Genomic DNA, 26231 nt, shown 5'->3' on the forward strand with positions numbered 1-26231 from the left:
TTGCGCACACACACACACACACACACACACACACACACACACACACACACACACACACACACACACACACACACACACACACACACACACACACACACACACACACACACACACACACACACACACACACACACACACACACACACATACACACACACACACACACACACACACACACACACACACACACACAGACATCACCTCAATTCGTCGAACTGAGTCGATTGGTATATAACACTATGGGTCTCCGGGCCTTCTATAAAAAGTTTGTTTTTGGAGCGATCATATAGCCTTTACCGTATACTTAGTATACGAGAAAGGCAAAAAGGCCATTTTGCTGAACGGGTCGGGTGAAAATGTATGCGAAATTTATGTAATTTTAGAATCTGAGCTAGTGAGAAGAGTGGATTAGCGAGCGACAAGATAGTGCGTAGGTGAGAAATCGGCCTACTTGTCTTGCTTATCCGAAGGCCGCTATACCGTCGAAATGAGTCCAGTTTGACCTAACCTCTCACTATATCCAAAGGGCCATGTCATCGTTGGCCGATATCCAAGAAATCGAAGCACCAATCTCACTCGTTCTTGCTGACCTTGAATGCGATCTAGCCCCGTAAAAGTTCCATCCAGGCCCAACTAGTCTTGAAGAGGAGTCTTTTAATTACCCAGCGTCACACGGCAGGATGTTGCTTAGCCAAGCTTGTCTATATCCTAGCAATTACAGCATTGTATGATTCGTTTGACCAAATGACATCATCAGCATGGGTCTATCTGCCCAACGACCACTTCGGCCGAGTGACCTTTCAGCCAAATGACAATTTTCCACATGTGTTTATATCAGCCAAATAAATTTTAAGTTCTTATTAGTCTAACGAGCAAAGGTGTAGGATTGCCAATCCAGACATGGAGAGCCTAGAATGTTTTAGGGTAGGAAACACCCTCGACTGTCAAGTAGGACTCTGAATCAGAGCTTTGAATATTCGATATAAGGCCCATCGGCCTTCGTTGTCACTTCACTTCTACACATATTCATATTCGGCTCTGCACCGTCAATTTTCGGAAGGAATATACTGCCCATGATCGCATATCCGTCCCATCTTTGCTATATTAATATTTACCTTGACGAAGCAACTTGGGCCCGGATTTTGGGCCCGGAAGCGTCGCATGACTATTCAAAACATAGAATGACTTACTCAGTTTTCTTCTTCACAGAATCATACATTTCATTGGTACTGAGAATGGTCAGTGCGTTCGAAGAAAACATAATTGTTCTAGATATTGACTTTAGGCGCTAAAAATGTTCCTCAGTTGAACGTCGGGGTCAGATCTACGTGGGTAATTGCTTGAATTATTATGTAAGTTTTCAGGTTTACAGTAATTTATTAGATATCATAATCAAAATAAATATTTACTTACTGATATTCGATCGGAAATTGCCACTGTTCAACGGAATATGAATATGTTACGAAGTAAGGGTGACGAAAAAGGCTGGGCTTGGGCTTCACCAAAAACATTAGATTATTTAAAGCTCGGCTCTGAACTTTCCCCTGAGTGGAGAATATCCTCAGAATCAAAATCGAAAGTCGTGATTTGCTTTATATCTGTAAATGTTCGATTTAGGGCAGGCAAACGATCCCATCATTCGATCTTAAGAGCAAAGATACTGAGAAAATGATGGGATACTGATTTCAATTAGGTATCTGTCCGCTCATGGAGAAACATTTTTTCACAGCTTTTGTTGTAGCAACATCTTCGCAACGTGTACAAACATAAAACTGCGCTGCCTATCCGGATCATAAGGGTATGCGATAACACATTTTCCCTGGCGAAACGAAACGAAACGAAATTTGAAATGTCCATATTGGTTCGAAACGGAACGAAACGAAATACAGATGTTTTCCGTGACTTCGAAACGATACGAAATCAAGGTCCCATTTGTTTCGAAATTTCACGAAACGAAACGAAATTTTTATTTTTTTCCGCGGAATTTCTATTAATTATTTTTTTCAAGTTAAATTTAACATTTTTTTTATTCAAATAGGTTTTTGTTTTGCGAGCAACAGCATTTTAGTAACGGAAGATGTACAGGGTGTTCAATAAGCTCGAATACAAATGTTTGATCATTGTGTTTGTAAGCCCAATGTAAATATTCTGTATTAGTATTGGTGTCAGCGTTAGCGGTATATATACGCTAACAGATGTGTGTGGTGTTGACATTCTGTCTCTTGTTGTTTGTTTATTACGCTCGTTGAAAATGGATTGGAGCATCGTAAATAGCCGTTTTTGGAGGTCGAAATCATTGCGGCGTACTACAAAACTGAGGTTTTGGGGATGATTGATGCCCCCAGTCAGTGGCCCGGTGATAAGACGGAGATCAGCCCTACGTGTTTCAATAGGACGATAACCTTTTATACACGAAAAATGCGATTAAGGCCTTATATGGGGACAATTTCATCGACTTTTTGGACAAAACTTTGCGACCTCCCAGCTTCCCGGATTTGAACCCTCTTAACTTTCTTGTTTGGTCCTTTATTATGGTAAAGCTGTACGAATACGAGGTCAGTAACTTGGACCAGTTCAAGACGTAATTCTCAAAATCTGGAACGAAATGCCCATGCAGACCGTGCGTGCCGCTTGCGATGGGTTTTAGAAACGTTTGAAGCTCGTGAAGAAGTATAAAATAGAGGTCATTCCAAAAGAAATGTTACAAACGTCCCTATAAACAATACTTTCAATGAAATGGAACCGGGAAAAGAAATAATTTAATCTCAATTTTTAAACATTTTTTGAAAGTGTATTCGAACTTATTGAACACCCTGTAGGTCGCGATCTTGTTTATATAGGAGAACTGTTCTGTTTTTCATCTAACTAAACTTGTATTCATATTGAATCGTGCGCGGAAGTTTTCAAACGAACTTCGCTTACGCGCCAGGCAGCGAGGCTGCCACGAAGCCGCGATGCTTTAAATGCCCGGTGAGACTCGAGGGTGGTTTACTTCCAACTCACAACGGTCAACCAACTCAAACGAAACCGAAAACTAATTCAAATTTAAGAAACCGATTTATTCGAAACGACTAAAAATCAATGATAAGTCCCTAGACAACCCTGGTCAATGCTTTCTAGACACTCGCCTGAATGTATGCTTCGATGCGTACCGGTACGATGCTCGTATGTTGCACTGGAACTCGATGTTGCAGGGATGTCGGAATTTCACTGATGCGTTTCCTAGTCGAGGGGCCTAAGCCGTCGGAAACTGGATTCAACTGGTATTCACCTTTCCTAGGCCAATGTAGCTTTTGGCTGATGCTGATGGTCTAGCATTAGACTGACGGTAAGGTTTCCCAGCCGGATGGATGGAAACCGAGACTGGTGCCCTGTTGTCACCTTTACAGTCCAGCAGAGAGGGGTTATGGCGTCCACGTGATGAACTGCTCGTTACTCGGGTCCGGAATAGGTTTTGACCCAACCTAACACCTTCGTTTAAAGGATTTCCTTCAAACGAAATCACTATTAGCCTTTTCATAATTTATCAACTAATTAGCTAATTACCTGATCTACTTTGTGCCCGTCGCACGGCACACGGCGTGGTCAAATATTGCGAGAAATTTCCAATAACTATTTTTTTGTTTAAAACAATCGTTATTTCTTTTCAGTTACTGGATTTCATAAGTACTCACGTATAATAACCGCCTTTTAAACTAAACCAGCCGTTTACAATAGTTTACTAAACTTTTTCTTTTGCTTTTCTCCAATCTCACACACTTTTAACTTCCGAGCCTTTACTTGGTTTTATAGTTCACCACTCCTCTTTTTAGCTCTAACCAAACTGGACTATGGAATCTTATCATTGTCATATGGATCTTTACCTATTGATCCGCATATTATACATCTCCCGCGACGCGTCAGTTTCTGATTGGTTGTTTAGCCGTTAGTATGTCCATAGTAAATTTTTTTAGCGCCTGGCGCTATACTCGCCCTGTTTGACCAAGGGGTATTAAAGCATTTTTGTTTTCATTTTTGAATTCAAATGTCGCCCGCGTAATTTTAATTTCGATTTAAAATATTTTTGTAACCACATAGTTACAATATCATCGTTACACTAAGAAATACAACATTAATTTCGTCGTTTTTTTCTAATATGCGTGCTTACTGCTAGAAAGATCACGAAAATAAGAACCATATTTCTCTCCATTGCTTTATTTTTCATGGGATGAACATAAGAACAATAGAGATAATATTTTTTTCCGCTTTGTTTCCCATTTATATGATTTTCTAGCAGTGAGTAGTAGCACTTAGGATAACAAAAAAAAAAGACACAAATTGATACAAAATTGTCCATTTCTCGAATGTGAGAATGATGACTATGGCAAGGCAACACTACATGGTCCTTTACACCATTCAAAAATCCACAAATTCGGATCGGATCGGATTTCGAAGTAATATTTTTTAAATTGGTACCGTATTTTTTTAAACAAACTTAATATCTATCTCCCTATTCAAATATCAATTCAAATATCAAAATGAAATACTAATGGACCCTATTTTTAAAATCTATTAGCTAACCTGCGTACTAGGAGCGAATGCCCGTGGTGAGCTGCCCATGCCCAATCTATATATTTATAAACGTGTTATAAACGTGTCGGAGGTTACACTGACCCCACAAATATGAGTCTCTTTGTGGGTCAGTGTTGTAACCGCCAAGCGTGGCAAAAAAAACTATTTCTGTTTGAGAATTATTTTGATAATAGTTAACTGGTTAAAATTGGCTTAAAGCTCTGGTGGGTACGACTTTGCTTGAAAGCAGCATGAACGCTTCCGTATTACCAGGTATGCTAGAAATATGGCATGCGGAACTGATGGTAATGTGGACGATCGCCGAAACGAGGTCCCGGCATGCGTCCAATAGGAAGGCGTGTCAGTGGATGGTTGGAAAAAGATTTCCCTACGAAAGTTAGTTCGTGCAAATATTAGCTGGAGAGCCGGCACTTCTACCGAAACCGTTCACATTTGGGTCAATCCTAGACACGACCCGTGATTCGGTAACAATTGGACATGTTCTGTCATCCTTTAGCCAATTCTGCGCATCACGTAATTCGTGACAAATCATACTAGTCGACCATTCTGGAACATCGTGTCATCCACCAGCTGTTCCGGAGAGTTCCCTTTCTTGTTGACCCTCCCCTAAGCTTGTAAAATTAAGCTACGTGAATCGTGCGAGTAGAGTGACGACAATCACGCTATCATCGATTGTAACTATTAAACCTGTGCAAACCCGCAAAACAGCATCAACTTGCATATATTCGACGAACTTTTATTATTTGGCATTATTAATATCGAAAAAATCTGTTTACCTCTATGATATCGTGTTAATCATTCGGAAATAGCAATGGAACAGTTGCGTAAAACCTCTACATAAAAACAAGTGTTTGGAATATTTTAATGTTTTCGAATTAAAACGGAAGGCACATTCAAGCGCTACATATTATTAAACCCCACGAACCCCTTAAAATCCTACGGTTGAAAAAAAGATGGATAAATTGTAGAGTTTTAGCAGATGATCCACAGATTTGAACGCTGTTATAAGTAAATTTGAGTATTTTGGTAATTCTCTTTTCCACAAAGTTGCCCGAAATGCCCTTAAAGCGGACTTATAATAGTAGCTTTGAAGAACTGAGCAAATATCTGCACAATATTATTTTAAATCAACGGATGCGTATTTCGTTTTTTGCTAGAACATTTCTAACACAACGATAGAGGGTTTTCAGTAAAAAAAAATAAAATATATTAGGTATTTATTGATTCAGAATAGTTTTCGCAGTAAAAGTAAATAGTATTTGTATATCTCATAATCTTAAATGTAAGCTTGATTATTGAATTATTGATTCATGAAGTTTGGTATTGATTAAAATTTGTTCTGAAATTCCGCGGTATTCCGTTTCATTTCGTTAAAATCCAATTTTCGCCGACGAAATTTCTGAAATTTAACGAAACGGTACGAAATCAAAAATTTAGATTTCGCCATGCTCAAATTCCGCGAAATTCCGCGGAATTTCGTTTCGACCCACCTGAAACGAAATTTTCGTAATACCGCATATCCTTACCGGATCATCATTAAATGCTCAATTGATAATATCTTTCTAAAGCGCTTTTTGATTAGGAATAACATTTGTACGCAAGCAAAGATAATAAACATCCTTTTCTCAGATAATATTGCAATGCCTGATTTTGGGACATGTTTTAGTAATATATTGCAACCATATCAGTTTGAAAGGTGTTGCTATCATAATTCGATACGTATATTACTTTATTATAATTGTCTTGAAAAATGCTGCAGTATGCCTCCGCCAGTTCTACCAAGAGCCTCTTTACCTTATTTAAGAGATGACATGAATTTTTCCATGGAAAGTGGAACAGTTCCACTATAACGAAATCACTGAACTCGCCCGTGATAAAACCATTAATTGCAGCCAACAGTGTGTGGGCTACTGCATTTCATCACTTTCTCTGCGGCTTCCTTTCAACGGGAATTCAGCGCAAAGATTAACCCCCCCCATAAGACATATGTCGCCACTGTAGTAAGGGCAACTACATCCTTACAAGTGTGAGCCCTCTAATTATATTAAAAGTAAGACCAGTGTATCGCATGAACCGATCGAAAACATACAGAGAGCAACGATAAGGCCATGTTCGGAAAGGGCAATGCGAACGGTCTTGCACTTTGCTGTTCGAGGATTAAATCTAAGCGGAATAAATACGAGTTCAACGCACAGAGTGACACCGAAACGGTCCCGAAAAACAATAATCCATGGCAAGAAACGACCTTTGGGTACCGCATGGTTTCCAATTCATTTAGGGATAAAGCGGAACGAAGAAATCCGATACCGCATCGCACTGGCACTGCAAGAGTCGAAGGATCGGCATTGAAATGGAGGAGAGGGAATTAAAATATGTTCACGATTTCCAAATTGCTTATAGAATCGGAACAAAGAGCCAAGCTCGTCGAGGACAGAAACAAGACACATAAAGTGCGGTAAATTGGAAGATTATCTAATTCCATGTATTATGTTGTGACAATGTATGGATAGAGTATGTCATAAACTAGGTTGACACTTTGGGAGCACTTGAATTTGAAATTAGCTTTCTCTTCTGGGTCGATTTCTTTTTTTCGTTATTCAATTTCAATTTCTTAGTAAATTAAATTTTTATTTAAAAATAAAAGGGATTTGAATGCAATTTAAATGCGATAAACATCTTCTTAGGTGAACATTTTAACACAAACATATTCATGGGACTTTCCTTGGGTGCGTGCGTAAAATTTTCGTGTTTCACCTTACCAGCCAGTAAACAAATTTAGACGGCGGAAAGTTTAGTTCAAAATTACAAAACTACAGATTGCCATTGCCACCGACGCTGCTGTTCTTTCTGGTCGTAGTGGTTTTTGTGAGTGATGCTTCCATATGTTGCGCTTAAGAAAGTTTTTCCCAGTCGTTCGAAACTTCGAGGCACTCGTTTATCTTCTGAATACAGTATCATTCCGGAATTGACTGGGAAGCACAGCAACAGCAGTTTGGAAACTTCGAGCGATATAAAATTCTAAAATTGATTTTAATATGGCCAAGTTTTAACTGCTTTGAGTTAATATAAAGAAATGTGTCGATTTGTTGCGGGAAAAGTTCTGACGGCAGGAGGGACTTCTATTGAAACTTTCAGCAATATTTGTTAAACGAAAACATGTTTTGATCAAATTTCGTTCATCCTATTTCTCCATGATTATGCATTGCGAAACCAATTCATAGATCTCGTATAAATCATCCTATTTCCCGTATTTTTATGAGAGTCACGTGTGCCTTTTCCAGATAATAAAAACCATAATTTACAACTTCCCACCAACAACATGCCGTCCTCGCATGACACGAAATCATCCGAAAAACTTGGCTGTTTGCTAAACAAAAGCGAAAAAATTCACACAATCAGCAGATTGTTCATAAACTTGGCACATTTCGCTGGCTGAAACATACCCTTCCGCGCACCCTCCTGGTTCTGATTTGGAACGAACCTTGCCGGAGAAAGTTTTCCCCCTCCCCCGAAACGATTCTTCACTGTTGGGCTTCGACAAAATAGGACTCCTAATGATAATTCATAAACACCCTACGCACTTACATGCACGCTTGCCGGAGCAAACTTTTGGCACTCATTCACGCATGGATTGATGCCTGGCTGGGTGGATGAAGGACCAACACGTGAACGAATCGTGCAAACGCTGTTGAAGTTCGCGTATGCAGTCCCGTGTCACATTCTGTATTGCCAAACAAAGGATTCATAAATTAAAAGGAACCAAATTGAATTACTGCCATCAAGTAGAACGGAAAAACCAGCAAATGCGTTTATGAGAAGAAATCACATATGAGACAGAGGATTGCGGGAAGTGTTATCAAACCGTAATTATTATTTGAAGGGGGGAACATTACAAGGAAGGGAAAAGTTCTGCGGAAATAAATCGCGAAATGGTAATGGATGAATTAATGGATGGGAAAAAGATATACGAGAAAATTGCATTTATTTTTATGCTATTTATATGGCACGAGTCGAACGCAATCAAAAGGAGTTATGAATTTTAGAGGCAATGCATTATAAGAATTGCATCATTTATAGGAAATAATGTAAAGGAATTATAGATAGAATACCTATTCAATTCCTTTAATCTTATGTACACATGGTTCCGTGGTTACTTACGTTCTACTTGGCCAGAAAAACAGTCTTACCTAAATTAAGTCAAAATTTCCATGCTACGTTTTATTTGACTCACAACCCTCGAAGCCTGATCGTACGATCCACGCTTTAATATAATCACAAAAAAAAAATCAGAATTTCTGCATTTCTCAACCGATTGTGACGACAAACCCCTCAAAACAAGATCTCTAGTTTTTGGAAATGGGATAATATTTTGAATTGGTTCCGGTAATATTCCGGTGTAGGGTTAGGTTTTGTCTTAGCACCCTTGCGATAACTTGTTTAGCATTTATATAAGTCGGCGACATTTCAATAATTTTGTAAAATAAGTTCAATTGAGACCATTCTGTTAATTTTTTGATCAAAATGAACGCGTCCGGGAATGTTCCAGAAACCTGGTTAATATGGCCATTTTCTATCAGTGATAAACTCCTGGATTGCGACCTCTTAAGCTTCATGATTTTGCAAAAGAAGATCAATAAAGTTCACATGAACGGTTTCTGGACAAGTTGGACATGTTCTGGAATATTCCGGAATGGTGTCCCTCCTGGGAAAATGGTCAGTTTTGATCATTTATGAAGCCTTCAAACTTCATGATTTTGCACAACAAGATCAATGGAGTTCCTTTGAAGGGATTGTGGACAAGTTGGAATGTGAAATGTGGACATGTCTTGGAATCTTATGGAGTCCTGATTCTTCAAGGAAAATAACCATTTCCATTAGATGTAAAACCTCGCTTGGAACATCTTATACTCCATGAGCTTGTTAAGCTAGATCGATGTAGCTCTTTTTGTTGTTTCTGTTCAAGTTGGGCATGGTCCGGAATTTTCCGAGATTTTAGGCTTCTGAACAAAATGGTAATTTTCGATCGTTTCTAAATCCTCGCTTACGACTTGTCAGACTTCATGATGTTATGGTCTTTGGACAAGCTGGTTATGTTTCGAAATCTTTGGAGTGTCTGGATCTCCAACAAAATATCTTATAGCTCTAGCGGATTGTACGACAATTCCCCGAAAACCAATTCCCTAAATGCAATTTCCCCGAATGCAAATTCCCCGAGTAACAATTCCCCGAATGTAACATTTCCCCGAATGTAACAATTCCCCGAATGAAACATTTCCCCGAATGCCTCCCTCTTTTATTTGAATATGCTGAATACGAAATGTGAGAAAAGGCGTAAGATGACCAATCCGGTGATAGCAAGTTTGATTCTCGTCCCGGCCTAGGACGCTTTTGGGTGGGAAACATACTTGGATCCTTGTGCATAGTGTATCCGTCGTACTCGCCACACAAGATACATACTCGTGCAACTGTTGCACATAGGAAAGCTTTATAATATAAATAACGCATCTGGTCGGTATAAGGCGAAGTAAGGAGAAGCTTTCTTTAAATGAATACGTTTGCTCGGTATGATGCAGCAAAGGCTTAAGGCAAAGGGGTAAGATAATGCCTTCTTTGAATGATGGCATCTGCCCGGTATAAGACAAATCGAGGCGATAATGCCTTCTTCCGGTACAATGCTAAGGGAGGAGTTAATACCTTCTTCAAATTAACCCATTTGCCCTGTAAAAGACAAAGAGGGTAAATAGTCCCTTCCTTAAATGAACTCGTTTGCCCGGAATAATGCGAATGGAGGAGATAATGCCTTCTTTAAATGATGTTGTCTACCCGGTATGAGACAAAAGGAATAATTTTGGAAAAAAAAGTCTGTCCGTTATAATGCAAGGAGAGGAGATAATCAATAAACTGCCCCTATTATACACTACATTTAAATGAGAAAATGCCAATTTGCTGATGGAACATTCTGCATAAGCGCATTCCACCAAAAGTCGAGTTACATGTCGCCGAGAGTTACATGCCACCTAATTTTAATCCGCGAAACGAAATCAGCAAAATGATTTTCGGTGAAATGTTTTTTTTTTCTTTTTTATTGAAGAAACTTTCAGCCCCGAGCTGGTTCGCCTCTTGGGTGAAATGTTAAAAAAAAACTATACTCATTGCTTAACCTTCTGTGACTCGCCCCGATGTAAAAAGTACAACACCTTTGAAAAAAAAGCACGCTTGTCGTTTACAAGAGCGGCGGGACTCCGTAAGAAATCCAGGACCATGAGAGTCCCGGAAGGTTAAGAAGGGATCTCATATTTATTTTCCTGGTCAAAGTCGCCTACATCAAAATAAGAGATCACATTCATCCTTATTACGGTCAAACACCTGCTCTCTAAAAGGGAAACTCATTTGCCTTTGCCTTATTTCGAACTAACGCCTGCTTTTGAAGAAGGGACCACTTCTACCATTTCCTTACTTCGTGAAAATGCCTTATTTTAAAGAATGGATCACATCCCCCATTTCCCTATTCCGAGAATATATATTTTATTAAAGAAAAAATAAAATTTATTGTTTCATTATTCCGGGAAACAACCCACAGGAGAGGATTTTGATGTCAAAGATAGAAATTTACCCAAACGCTATCAGTCAGAATGACTGTTCGCTAACTTACTTTTCCAGAAAATGCAGCCTTGTTCGACTATTTCAGAAAAAACTTACTTGGAAACATTTTACTCTGATATCTTTTCAATTTACCAACACATTTCAAGAACAAGAAGACACTCTATAACGTATCTTTGAACTCTGCTCTTTTCGGACGCATACAATCGTTTGCAAAGTTGTTTTTGCCTGAGATACTTTATTTTCGGGGAATTGTTTCGTTCGGGGATATGTTACATTTCGAGAAATTGCATTCGGGGAATTGTTACATTCGGGGAAATTGCATTCGGGGAATTTGCATTCGGGGAATTGGTTTTCGGGGAATTGTCGTACAATCGTTCTAGCGTCCTTACTAAAATTGTATTAGATAGTAGCCTGTCTAAGCTTCATTGATTCTTGGAGGCTTTCTAATCATTACAAGGCACGCATACATATTTGGAAATCCGTTTACTCAATTTGCCATTCAAGTTAAATTTCATAATGTTGCATATAAGCATAAGAGCGAAATTCTGGGGCTTTACTTGGTGTAAAATTGGTTTTATTACTAATGCAATGGCCCTTTTCTTATAAGGATTTGATTCCTACTTAGGAACATGGTCGTTGGTCACTATAAGCAATAATTTTAATTTTATTGATCTAGTTTTTGAATACAAAACATACAGTTTGTCATAACGTATGCTGAGGTTTAAAAATGATCAAAATTTTATTCTCCGGAGGAACAGTAATCCAGAATATTTCAAAACATGTTAAACATGTCAAATAACTAAAAGATTTGACAGCACCAAACGAGCTTTTTAAACTCTTCTAAAATGGCTAATATCATCGGAAGACCAACATTCTGGAGCAGAAACCTCAAAATGAGCTCTATTCATCTTGTTTTACAATATCATATCATATTACGGGCAAGATTTTACAACAGATCAAAAATAATCTTGTTCCCCGGAGGGCCAGGTTTCCGGAAGATTCTGGGCCATGTCCAGCCTGTCCAGAAACCCCTGAAAAGAGCTCCAATGTGCTTGTTTAGCAAAATCATGAAATTTGAGATGTCGGCAGCGGAGCTTCATAACTGATCAACACTGGCCATTTCCCAGAAGGGGCACCATTCCGGAAGATTCAGGAGTATGGCCGTAATATGATCCAGAAACCCTCCAAATGAGCTACATTGATCTTGCTTTGCAAATCCATGAAGTTTGAGATATCGCAAGCGGGGCTTCATAAATAATCAATACTGGTCATTTTCCTCGGAAGGACACCATTCTGGAAGATTCAAAAACATTGTTCAGAAACTTTTTAAGTGATCTTCTTCAGCAAAATCATGAAGTTTGAGATGTCGCAAGCTAGACTTTATCACTGAGAGAGAATGGCGATATTAACCAGAGTGCGTGATCTCTCTTGTTTCGGACAGCAGAACGATCGCGTGGTCGGACGAAATATTGTGTTCTGCATTGCGCGGCCGGTAATAAAAATAATTAGTTCAGTGCGTGGTCTCTCTTGTTTCGAAGCGGGCTTGGTAGTCATATGGCTACTGCTTCTGCCTCATACGCAGGAGGTCGTGAATTCAATCCCAGGTCCGTTCCATTCTCCTACTTTGTATCTTTCTCTTTATTTCTCATGTTCTAGCAATCGCTAGAACTGGAAATGGACTTCCATACCGTTTCCATTACTATTCCTATAGCTTCAATTTGAGTATTCTAACAGTAATCTGCTAGAATTGGAAATGAACTTATAGAGCTCGTTTCCTACATCCAATTAGAAATTCCATCAGTGACCTTCTCCTATCTATCACATTGGCAGCTCGTTAACCAAGACGGACCTCTGCCTCTCCAACCTAACCCAGAAATTCCAACAAATTCCGCATGAACTCGTGGCAAGTGCAGAGGTATATTCGGCTTGCAGTGGGCGAGTGATTGCATCATCATTTCCTCCCCTTCCCTACATTGACTTGCATTCTGACGTGGCAGGCGCCAGTATGACCTAACAAATGAGATCACCAGTACTTGTACATTGAAGATGTGTGCTAGTCCCAAGCAAACATCTGTTGGTTCCCTGTGCAAGAACAGCTGATCTGGTCATAATGGAGTAGCAACTACGAGCAGTCAATCAAGCTCAAGCTCAAGCTCAAGCGAGAGAGAATGGCGATATTAACCATGTTGTGACAAATGCGTCAATCGACGCACCCCCCGAACGCTTACAGCTTCTTCATCTTGTTGGCGCAACAGTTCATGTTTGCGAACCAGATACTCACTCTCCCGTTGTAATTTCTCGGTCATCGCCTTCTCGATTAAGGACTTTTCTTCTTGCAACCGTTCTTCTTCCAGCTTTTCCCTCATGTTCCTCTCATCCTCCAGCTTCTGGAGATCCCTAGCTATCTGAGCCCTTCGAGAACTTGAAGTGTTAGACTGACCAGCCCTAGAGCTAGCGGGGGGTGGAGGGACGGTCGGCATGCATTTCACAAAGATAAAATTTCTGGATCGTACTGTAGCTGTATCCATTTCCGCACAAGAAAAATGATACCAGCGCTTACATTCTCCGCACTGTACCATATATATAACTCGGCATTGTTTGGCCGCTCACATTCCGCACAATCGTAATCCTCACCGTGCTCATTATCAATTGCCGAAGGTTCAAACGCCCCGATAGACTCGTCGTCGTGAGGTCGTGTCTGTGCACCGTCACTGGAAAAAGGTTGAGAACTCCTGGTGGCTGCATTTTGCGCCGCTCGAGTTTTCGACCGGGTTTGGCGAACAAACGATCTCTGCTGCATTTTTCTGCCACAATTCTTTGAGATTGTTGTGGTGGTTACCTTTCGGAGGACTTTGAAGTGAAATTTGTTGTAAGACTGATAGCGATAGGTACGGTGCCGCCTAATCAATGTTCGAGCGACACGAGGGGGAGGATGTTGTGACAAATGCGTCAATCGACGCACCCCCCGAAAGCTTAGACGATTCGGATATGACGGTGTGAGTAGAATACACTAACGAGCATTCAATGTAAGAGATAGAGCGAATTTATAAAACTATAGCATTTGTTTTGATTAAACGTGAATATTGGATTGTAAAGTGAAATTAATGTTAAATATTAAATAACTACATACTAATTATAAAATAATTGATTACAGACGCAAACTTGAATTTATAACGGTGTACATGTCAATCTATTTAATATTATCTATTAGGAGACCAATTGTAAGTAAATCTGCAATTCCTGTAAGTTTTCATGCAATTCCTCACAAATAAACTCTTACAGCTTTGAGCTAATTATCACTGGCAAAAGTGAATTTCGCTTCAAAGTCCTCCGAAAGGTAACCACCACAACAAACCAGGTTTCCGGAACATTCCCGGACGCGTCCACCATGCCCAAAAACTATCAGGATGGTCTCAATAGAACTTATTTTGCAACATCGCATGCTGACTTATATAAGTCCTAAACATGTCTCGCTTAACTTTTTTAAGTAACATTTTTTTTCATGAATTAATTTGAATAGCGCAATCAACAGAACAACATGAAAGCTTTTGATTGCAGTACTCAAATTAATTCATGAGAAAAATGTTACTTAGGTCCTTTTGAAAAGTTAAGCGAGAAGTGTTCCCACGGGTGCCAAAAATGAGGAAGGGTCGTTTGGCCGAAACTCATCTGCCCGAAAGGGTCATACTGCCGAATAGGTCATTTGACCAAAAGGGTAATTTGGCCGAAAGGGTCATTTGGCCGATTGGCCGAACACGACATTTGGCCAAATAGGTTGATTGTATAACGTTGGAATTTCGCGGAATCACATTTGACGGTTTATAATATTTCGCGGTATGACATTTGGTGGATTTTACCTTTTCGCCGAATAACTTTTGGCAGAATGCACCATTTCGCGGAATATTAATAATGATAACTTAGTGTTCATTCATTGGTGTTCACAGCAATTATTACCTGCGAGAGCTCTAAGCCAAGCTATTATTTTTTTTTGCGATCGTATAACATGAGATTAACACGTCATGATTGTCGGTGACTATAATCTACCCACAAACAAAGAAGCTTCGATTTCACTTGTTACTACGATGCACTCAATGTTGAAAGCATGCAGACATATGGTGAAATTAACAAAACTTGGAAGTCGTTTGTTGTAAGCATCAAATATAATATGATTTGATTTATGTTTTGTTCGAACAACTTGTTTGAAGAAACCCTAACGTGCAAATTTGTGACAAATGTTCAGCTTCTGATTTTTAAGAATTTAACGGTAAATCGCACATCGACAATTATATTACTAAAATTTTCAGGGAAAAAAGAGGAATAATAATATAATAAATTAGCAATCATTTGTCATAAATTCAAGAATTTTGTAGAACAACGACTTTTGGGGGAAACAGTATTTTTATGCACTTAAAAGCTTGAAAATCACTTTTACATGGACAAAACGTGAACGGAACGAATAGCAATGTTCACAAGACTTGTAGAGCACACCAAAAGCTTCCGTATAGAGGTTGTTGCGATAGTTTTCGACGTTTATATCTCTTGTTGGATTTTTTCCAAAATTGAAAATAGCTCAAAAACACTAAATTGACTTGAGCCACCACGAAATTTTGTCCGAATTAGCTGAAAATTTGACAGGAGGCTTATTTTAGCATAAGAATTGTGATTCTGGGCTGACCGGTTGAGTTTTCGATACTTTTTGAAAACATGAAGAGGTCTACTACCCAGGTTACAATGGTCATACGATGCAGATACTGAGTCTTACCGGCCAACTAACGCATCCACCGAGCAAGAGCTTGTATTCACTGAAAACATGATTGCCAGCGGACTGCATGAAATTTGTGACGTTCGTAATTCCAACAGCAGAGTTCTTGACTTGGCTTTTGTGAGCAACAGTAACGAAATTGAGCTGATCGAAGCCCCAGTTACGATCTGACCGACCGTCTGACCGACACCACAAACCGTTTATTCTACGTTCTACATCACTAAGTGCATCGCGGATCCCGGAAACGATCGCAGAAGACCAGGATCTTGACTTCAAACGCTGCAACTACGATGCTGTCACCGAGAAGTTACGCATGATAAACTGGGAGGAACTTTTCCGTGACGCTGATACCAATACCGCTGTATCCTTATTCTACGATGTACTCTTCGGCATAATCGGTAGACACACTCCACTTCGAAGAAACTGTCCTTGTAATTCGTACAACTATCCATGGTGGAACGCCAAGCTCACCGACGTTCGAAAAGCTCGCCGACGTTTTCTTCGACACCGTTTTGATGAAAACAAGACAGTTCTTCGAATGCTTGAAGCAGAATATGACGATTGTTTCAGATCCTTCTTGTTTTTGGCGTCACATCCGTAGTAGGCAGACAAACAAACAACATATGTCGCCGGATAGGTCTTTCGGTGACGAAACTAGCATAGACGAGTCCGACTCTGCCAAAATCTTCGCAAAATTCTTCAAGACTGTCTACAACACTGACTCTCCACGAACTCTTCCAGAGCAATTAAACATGCTTCTATCCTACGACATTAACTTTCCATGCCCACCATTCACCGTAGCAGACGTTGTTAGATTATTAAACTCTGTCGATGTCTGTCGGTCAGACAAATTACCTCCCGTATTCTTTCAACGATGTGCAGATGCTCTCGGAGCTTCCGTATGTTTGTTATACAATCTCTCGCTGGCGGAATCTGTTTTTCCGGATGTATGGAAGTTGGCAGCAGTCACTCCTATACACAAAGCCGGAAACATTCGTGACATCGAAAACTGTCGTCCCATTTCCATTCTGTGTTGCCTCCGATGTACTCCGTTGCAAGACCCATAATTTCGCAATACCAACACGGATTTGTAAAAAACCGTTCGACCACAACTAACTTAATGGTGTATACTAGCACGCTCAACTCCTGCTTGGACAAACGTTGCCAGGTCGACAGTGTTTACGTGGATTTCTCCAAAGCTTTTGACAAAGTGCCTCACGATTTAACTATACGAAAGCTCGAACGGTTAGGGTTCCCAGCATGGCTTCTCAACTGGTTGCACTACTATTTATTTGGAAGATCTGCCTATGTGAAACTCTTGTCCACTGAGTCAAACTGCTTCGCAACACCTTCCGGTGTTCCACAAGGAAGTCACCTTGGGCCTCTGATTTCCATACTGATGACCTGACGACCTTAGTTACCGTCTGTGCTGTCATCACCTAATGTACGCCGATGACTTGAAAATCTACCGTGTAGTCAGTACACTGATTGACTGTGCTGCTCTACAGCAAGACATCGATGCCATAGCTAATTGGTGTATTTCGAACGGGATGGAAATAAACATAATGAAGTGCAAGGCTATAAGCTTTACCGGAAGTAGAAGGCAGCTGAGATTTTAATACGCTGTAAATGATGCAACATTGGAACGAGTATCATCCATCAAAAACCTTGGCGTAATAATGGACAGCAAGCTAAACTTCAACGAGCATATTACCACGACAACCCAAAGGCTTTCGCTGTACTCGACTTCATTCGTCGCAACGCATCCGAGTTTCGTGACGTAAACGCGTTGAAGGTACTGTACTTTTCGCTTGTTCGAAGTATTCTAGAATATGGTGTGCAAGTCTGGCCACCATGCCAAGAAACGCAGATCACTAGCTTTACGACGACTACTGTGGAACAATCTAATAAGGTTGCCTTCGTACGAAAACCGGCTCCAGCTAATACGATTGGAGTCTCTACGAAAATTTCTGCAAACAATGTTCGCCTTTGACATAATCAGCAACCGAATAGACTGTCCGGATCTTCTACAGCAGGTGAATATTTTTGTTCCTGATCGCCACTCCCAGCGTTTGCTGTTTTGGACTGCATGCCATCGTACTGCCTTTCTGAACGGTGTTGAAGGCTTTGATTTCAATGTGAGTAGAGTTTATTTTAAATGTTTGTTATTAGGACAACTAGATATGTAAGTTTTAATCAATCTGTACAGTCATAGCTGAAGACAAAGTGATATAAATAAATAAAAAAAAAAAACACGTTAATACTTTTTAAGGCAGACAAGTTTTCATCGATAAATTTCCTAGACCGGGCCATAAGTTGAACCCAGCCTTCTTCAGCATAGTCTTGCTTGGCAGCCGAGCATCTTCCTGCACTGTATTCATAAATAATCCTTTATTTCTTCCTTCCGCCTTATACCGAGAAAATGTTTGCATTCAGATATGGCATTATATCCTTACTTCGTTTTGAGCCGGGCTGAGGCAATTATTTGAAGAAGGCATTACCCTTTTCTTCGCGTTATCCCGGGCAGACGCATCCATTTAAATAAGGCATTACCCCTTCCTTCACCTTATGTCAGGCAGACGGGTTCTTTTAAAAGAACGCTTTATTTCCTCTTTCCACCTTATAATGGGCAGACGCTACCTATCCCTTCCTTCGCGTTATGCCGGACAGACGCATCAATTAAAAAAACATAACTCTTCCCTTCTCCTTATACCGGGTGGACGCGTTCTTTTGCACAAGGCATTATCAACTCCTTTCGCCTTATACCGGACAGATGCATCCATTTAAAGAAGGCGTTACCGTTCCGTTCGCCTTATACCGGATAGACGCTTTCTTTTAAAGAAGGCATTATAAACTCCTTTCGCATTATACCGGGCAGATGCTTTCGTTTAATGTAGGCATTATCTTTTCCTTCTCAGGCCTACGGGGTCATATATGACCCCAAAAGAAAAATGGAGGTATAAAATCGCACGATGGATAAAATGCACACTGTCTTATACCGGATAGACGCTTTCTTTTAAAGAAGGCATTATAAACTCCTTTCGCTTTATACCGGGCAGATGCTTTCGTTTAATGTAGGCATCATCTTTTCCTTCTCAGGCCTACGGGGTCATATATGACTCCAAATGAAAAATGGAGGTATAAAATCGCACGATGGATAAAATGCACACTGTCTTCAGCAAAATTGCTTGAAATTAACTCCCCTACCAGGGAAAAATATCAGGCAGGGGCAATTAAGGCCTTTCAACAACCTAGAACGTGCTGAACACGGTGAAGTTAGGAAAGATAAAATATTAGGTATATTTGTAGCGAATGGTCTTGTTTGAAAATGAGATTTTTATTCAAACGTATCCGTAGAGTTACGATGATATTCAACAAACTATTTTTAAAAACTTCCTTGGACGTCCTAGGCCATCCAAACTATCCTTGAGTTCGGGACTTGAGATCTACAGCTACAATAAAGCCTTTTATCAGTCCTCAAAGTTTCAATATGCATTAAGTTGTATCCACTGCAATTCCTGGGAGGGCAAAGATATCGTAAGATAGTTTTGAGATATTCTGGGTCATCCAAACTGTCCTTGAGATCGGGACTTGATATTTACAGCTACAATAGAGCCTTTTTTCAGTCCTCAAAGCTGCAATATGCATTTATTTATATCCATTACAGCTTCTGGGAGGACAAAAGATATCGTAAGACAGTTTCGAAAAATTCGGAGTCATCCAAACTGTCCTTGAGATCAGGACTTGAGATCTGCGGCTACAATAAAGCCTTTTATCAGTCCTCAAAGCGTCAATATGCATTTAGTTACATCCAGTACAGCTCCTGGGAGGGCAAAAGATATTGTAAGATAGTGTTCGCATAACTCATCGTCACCGTTTCTGCTGCTTGCTTGCAGTGAGAGGACAGCACAAAGAAGAGCAGCGTGCGTAGCTTCTATTCATTCGTTTGATTAGTTTTGTGTTTCGCGCCAGTAGCCCAAACGCGTTGCAGAGTTCGGTTGGCAATTTGGCGCGTAGTTAATCTTATTAGTCTTAAATTTGAATGTTTGTGCGCACGTCCCCAATAATGTGTATATTGTTTCCGTACTAAGAGTCGCCTATAAAAGGCGACTCTGAATTGAATGTCTTGTACAGTGTTCGCAATAGTAACCTCCGAGTAGGCACGAGCTCCGAGTAGGCTCCGAGAGACAGGGAGGCAATAAATCAGAAGTTCAGTTGAAGAAGTAGTTTCCTTCATTCGTCGCCCGGAGTATCACCACTTTAAAAGTACACAACGTAGGGTCGTCCCACCCTGGACGAAACAGATAGTTTTGAGATATTCTGGGCCATCCAAACTGTCCTTGAGAACGGGACTTGAGATCTACAGCTACAATAAAGCCTTTTTTTCAGTTCTCAAAGCTTCAATGTGCATTCAGTTGTATCCGTTACAGCTCCTGGGAGGGCAACAGATATCGTATATTTTGGGTCATTCAAACTGTCCTTGAGTTCAAGACTTGAGATCTACAGCTGCAAGAAAGTTTTTTTTAGTCCTCAAAGCTGCACTATGTATTCAGTTGTATTCATTACAGCTCCTGGGAGGACAAAAGATATCGTAATCAGTCCTCAAAGCTTCAATGTGCATTCAGTTATACCAATTACAGCTTCTAGGAGATCTCCCGGCTCAAAAATGCGATACTTGGAAAATTATAGGTCATCCAAACTGTCTTGTAGCACAGAATCTATGTTCTTAAACTTGCAAACTAGCGGTTTTTGCCATTCAATGTCTTGATTTGCTTTTAACTCTATTCATCACATCTATTGGAAGAAAAAAAACCTATAGATTGATCTAAGATATTCTGAGTAATCCAAACTTGTGTTCGTGACGTGCGATCATTATTTGTGACAATAGCTTTTGACTACAACCGAAAAGCAAGTGTCGTGTCTGTAGATCGCAAGTTGTGGACTCAAAGACGGTTTGGATGACCGAGAATATCTTGAAACCATCTCACCATGTCTCTTGATCTTCAGAAATAGCTTATGGACATGATTGAATACATAGCCAGGCTTGGAGTGACGCAAAAAGCTTGTGTCGTGGCTGTAGATCGCAAGTTCTGGACTCAAGGTTAGTTCAGATGACCCAAGATATCCCAAAACCATCTCACCATGTATCTTGATCTTCAGGAATATGTTATGGATATGGTTGAATGCATATCCAAGCTTGATTTGACGAAAAAAAGCAAGTGTCGTGGCTGTAGATCGCAAGTTGTTGACTCAAGGACGGTTTGGATGACCGAGAATATTTTGAAACCATCTCACCATGTCTCTTGATCTTCTGGAATATGTTGTGGACATGGTTAAATGCATATCCAAAACTGGAGTGACGAAAAAAACTTGTTTCGTGGCTGTAGATCGCAAGTTCTGGACTCAAGGATAGTTCGGATGACCCAGAATATCCCAAAACCATCTCACCATGTCTCTTGATCTTCAAGAATATGTTATGGATATGGTTGAATGCATATCCAAGTTTGATTTGACGAAAAAAGCAAGTGTCGTGGCTGTAGATCGCAAGTTGTGTAGGGGAGACTGGGTAGACTTGATCCCCTTTTCTGATTTCCAATGTATCACAGCCAAAAATAAATAAACATACGCGACTTTCACACAGACTCTCTAAGAAATATAGTATTTAACTTTCCCGATGTATGACAGTCCTTAAATTATTGTTGTTATTGATACACAATCGATTTTTTGGAGTGCTGTTAAAAATCGACTTTCAAAATATTCGGGGGAAATTGATCCCTCTCCAACAACTTGCTTTGAAAAAATTAGAAAGGTGCCCTCAGATTTTTTAAATATTTTTCCTTCAAATTACGCGGAATTTTCGAATTGCTGTGCGTATACGTGAACGATTTTTGTTATTGAATTTGACAGCACATGTAATTTTAAAATTTGGGGAGACTTGATCCCCTTTTTATGATATCTACACAATACATAATTTTATTTAATCCTGACAACCTTTCATCAAATCTGTCAAATCTACAAAAAATTAGAAGCCTGAGAATAGATTTATATTTTTTTGAATTTTTTCGCCAAATTTTTGAATGGGTGACTAATGGGGGATCAAGTGTCCCCATATTGAGGCAATAACTTCAACTCCAAATATCCTAAAACTTTGATGGAATGTTAACATTTTCATCAGTACAGATCATTAAGCATATTTATGGCTTTGTGCTGTGAAAAAACGAAAGCATTTGGTCATTGTTATGAAAAGTTGTTCAAACTTTGCTTGGCCAATTAAATAATCTTTAGGAAGGTCAAAACAGAATTAATAAGGTTGTCAATCCAAAAAATAACTCACCACATAAAGGTCAATTGTCTAGAGGATCTATACTAAAAAATACGCTAGAACAAAACTACTTTAGTTCTCGATAAAACAGATGGTGATCAAGTCTCCCCGGGGATCAAGTCTACCCACCTTCCCCTACTCAAGGACAGTTTGGATGACCCAGGATATCGCAAAACCAGTCACCATGTCTCTTGATCTGCTGGTATATGTTATGGACATGGTTGAATACCTATGCAAGCTTGGAGTGACGAAAAAGCTTGTGTCGTGGCTGTAGATCGCTGGCTGTAGATAGATGTGAAAAGTGAGTAGGGAGACGTTTCACTCCTCAATTCTCAGTATTCACATTTTACATTGAGCAGTGAGAAATGAGAAGTGAGTAGTGAAACGTCACACTTCTCTCTCCTAATTTCTTACCTCTCAATGTAAAAAGTGAGAAGCGCGAAGTGAGTAGTGAGACGTATCACTTTTGAAATGACCTATTCGTCCAAATGACCCTTTCGACCAAATGACCCTGTGGCCCAAATGACCCTTTCGGCCAAATGACCCTTTTGGCTTGCCATAAGACAAGTTTGTACCATCCCACAATAGGAAAAAAAGGAGGTTTTTTGGCCAAAATTATGAATCCTGCAATAAACAGTGGTATTCATCATAAAACATAGATAGAAAAGAAAAAGGCCATTTTTCGGCATAGTATCGATTTTTGTCATATTCTACAAAACAACTGGGCAACTTTTAAAATTCATGAATCTTACAAAATGGTGAGATTGGGCAGAATTTTATTCATGGTCCTCAAAGCTTAAGAGTTCAATAGTGTAGTGCATGATGTTTAACTGCGGGGTATTGCGGGGTACCAAACTGTTTTGTTCGTTAAATATTGCGTAAAATATGCTTTTCCAAAACTACTAAAAACTAAATTCTGGACGGAGCTATTATTACATTATCAAGCCAATTGCATAGATCTGTTCAAGAGCTTTGTAACGATATATAAATATGTTACTTTTGAGACAAAAACATGGCAAAGCTGTCCGTTTTCCCAAAAAACGTAAAAATATCATTTCTAGGAGGGGCTAGTTTGAACGCCCCCCACCCTTCTCTGAAAAATCTCAAAAATAAAAACCGTACTGATTATAGAAATATAGGTTATAAGCTGTGTATTCATCACATTTTACTCACCCAAATCGAAAATTGGCCTTTTGGTAGTTTTGGTCACACCTTTATATGGGGCTGTCCTATTGTGCATCCCATTTAATTCCACCACTTGATTGTAACTTAACTGATACGTATTTCGACCTCAACAGTTCGGCCGTCCTCAGTGTCTCGTACTTGACTCGACATTCCACTAAAAAGCTCAAAATAATTTTCTTAACAAAATGACCCTTTTGGGCCAAATGACCCTTCGACCAAATGACTCTTTCGGCCAAATGACCCTTTCGGCCTAATGGTCTGTTCGGCCAAATGGTATATTCGGCCTTGTGGCCTTCGACCAAACGGCCATTCCCCACAAAAAACATACCCCAATATGTACATGCGGAATATTTCTGGAACAAAGTGGCCAATTCAAAATATTATCCCATTTCCAGAATCTAGAGATCTGAGGATTGTTTTGAGGGGCTGATTGTCACAATCGGTTGAGAAATGCAGAAATTATGATGTTTTAGTGATTATGTGAAAGCGTGGATCGTACGTTTAAATATTGAAGGTTAAATTAAAAGGTTAACTCTTATCGTGACAATAGCTAGTTTGCCAGTTCAATAATGCTCTCATTGCTAAATAAATTGAACAAAATATCAATTTGATTTTTTAAAACATGTTTTAAAATTTAATATTTTTACGTCTGCATAGAAATATTAACAACAAGTATCCCTTCTTAACAGCGATTTGGTTGATTATCTTTCCGAGTTAGATTAATCGATTTCTTTGGTTTTTATCCTGTTTAGTCACATTCGGCTTAGACAAAGTGTTTATTATTTTTGTAGTTTATAACACTTGGGTGATTTTTTCTTAGATTTCATCACGGGTACTTGCTAAGTCACGCAATAATAAGCCATTATCCCGTGGAACATGAAACCAAATCACTAGTCTTACTTATGGCCTGTTTTTGAACGTTTCAAAAGCTTTTAAAATTCACTTAGTTTCACTATTAGACTGATGTCCTAATGATGATATGTGTAATTATTTAATTTTTCTTTTATTACATATTTAATGACACCATACACAGTTTGACCTTATTTTTGTGAGTATTGATTATCATACCCTTGAGGTAAACATTTCTGCTGCGCATCATTCGGAATCCAAAATAATTTTTTGCCGCAATGAACGCCTGTTGGATAAACACTTATTACAGCTCGTTATTGCCAGATACGCATCATCGGATGAATAGAGCGCTTCCTTCTTATTACACATTATGATAAGTGCTCAACTTATGACTTCCTTATCAGCTTTCTATTTTCCCCGAAACAATAATCCCACTCGAGAGTCCCACCATAAATCAACAAATATTTTCCAGTTCATCTACTGATTTAGAGCCTCCTTAGAACACACAATCAGCAACGATAGACCCATACACAGCGTGGTACATTTGCACATCAGCAAGTATAATTTGCTGCCATCGTTCCTTCATATCGTTATAATATGAGCAGAAGGCGACACCATCAGTTCTGGAAAGCTGAATCCTCACCCTCCCGATGGGACCCAGATTGAGTCAAGCCATCTACGGAGCCGGGCCCTCGTGGGTCGTCCTTCAGTGCACGCTCGCATTAGAACGGATGGCAAATAACAAGACCCCAGCAGCGGTCGGATTGCCAGGCAAAAGTGCTTCTCCTAGTCCAGTACCGAAGCGGGCATGCATGGGGCTTCGGTTGGCAACCAGCAGTGTTAAATTTTCCACAACAAAGAGCAATAAATCGAATCTCTTCTCGTACGTACACATTTATGAATGCGAAGAGACTGTCGTCTTGGCGATACATATTTCGCCAGTACAGTAACCGACTGCACAAAACTGGACTATGCTCTACACACATATTCGAGTTCATTAGGTTAGCTCGCATGTGGGGGACCGTACTTTGGCTCTAAATTGTTCTAATGTGAGACAAATTCATCTGCGGCTCAAATAGATGCTGCTCGACGGTCCACACCATCGTTGTATACTCTTAATACATAAATAATACAGCATAAATCGTTTCGCTGCTGTGGAGTTGTTTCTCTGCACACAGAATTTCGCCCTGAGTTAGTCCCCCAGTTGTGGCGCTGGGTAAATGCAGAGTAGACGAGGCGTAATGTCACTTATTGTGAGAATGTGTTCCCATCAAGCAATCCCCGCGACCACTCCAGGCGGCACCCACAGGGTCGTCCGTCTTACCCTAAGTTGCTGCTGCTGCTAACCTGCTGTGCGGTTATGATGAGTGACTAAAGCAGCTCTCTGGGAGCATTCACGCACAAACGTTCCACACTCAGAACGCGTTGACGCAAACGATGGTTTTGTTTCCATTTTGCGCCATATCGCACTCTCAACAACTCATAAATTCCCCACGGCTTGGGTGTATCAATTTGTTAAATACAAACTAAACTGGTCTTTATCAAAATGGACTTTCTAAATCTCCTGATTACGAGATATCCAACATAATGAATATGTATAGTGGTTGAATTCCAAACATAACTGGCTTTCATCATAATGGTTTTACCACCCATACATCTTTGCACAAGATGGCAATCCCAAATCGTGACATCTTACCATACGGGTAGTTACTTATACTCTTGCCCAGTGTTCGAATTCGAAAGTTGTACCTTCACTGGAAAAATCAACTTTGCCAACAGATACAACGAGAATACACGTTGATCATTAACATTCGCCACCGTAAGTTGTAGAATCACATCAAACAGTAATCTGAATTTGTTGCGACCATCCACTTTGTAATCCAACGATTATTTTTCTGTCAGGTTCAAAACGTCAACCTAAGACCAATATTTTTGAAT

General features: G+C 39.8%; 1 pseudogene; it reads right to left on the reverse strand.

Moving 5' to 3' along the window:
• The window catches only part of LOC134222952 (pickpocket protein 28-like), a 99412-nt pseudogene that overhangs the window by 34946 nt on the left and 38235 nt on the right, over window positions 1-26231 (reverse strand).

This window comes from Armigeres subalbatus, chromosome 3 (genome assembly GCF_024139115.2).
Source record: "Armigeres subalbatus isolate Guangzhou_Male chromosome 3, GZ_Asu_2, whole genome shotgun sequence".
Classification (NCBI taxonomy): Eukaryota; Metazoa; Arthropoda; class Insecta; order Diptera; family Culicidae; genus Armigeres; species Armigeres subalbatus.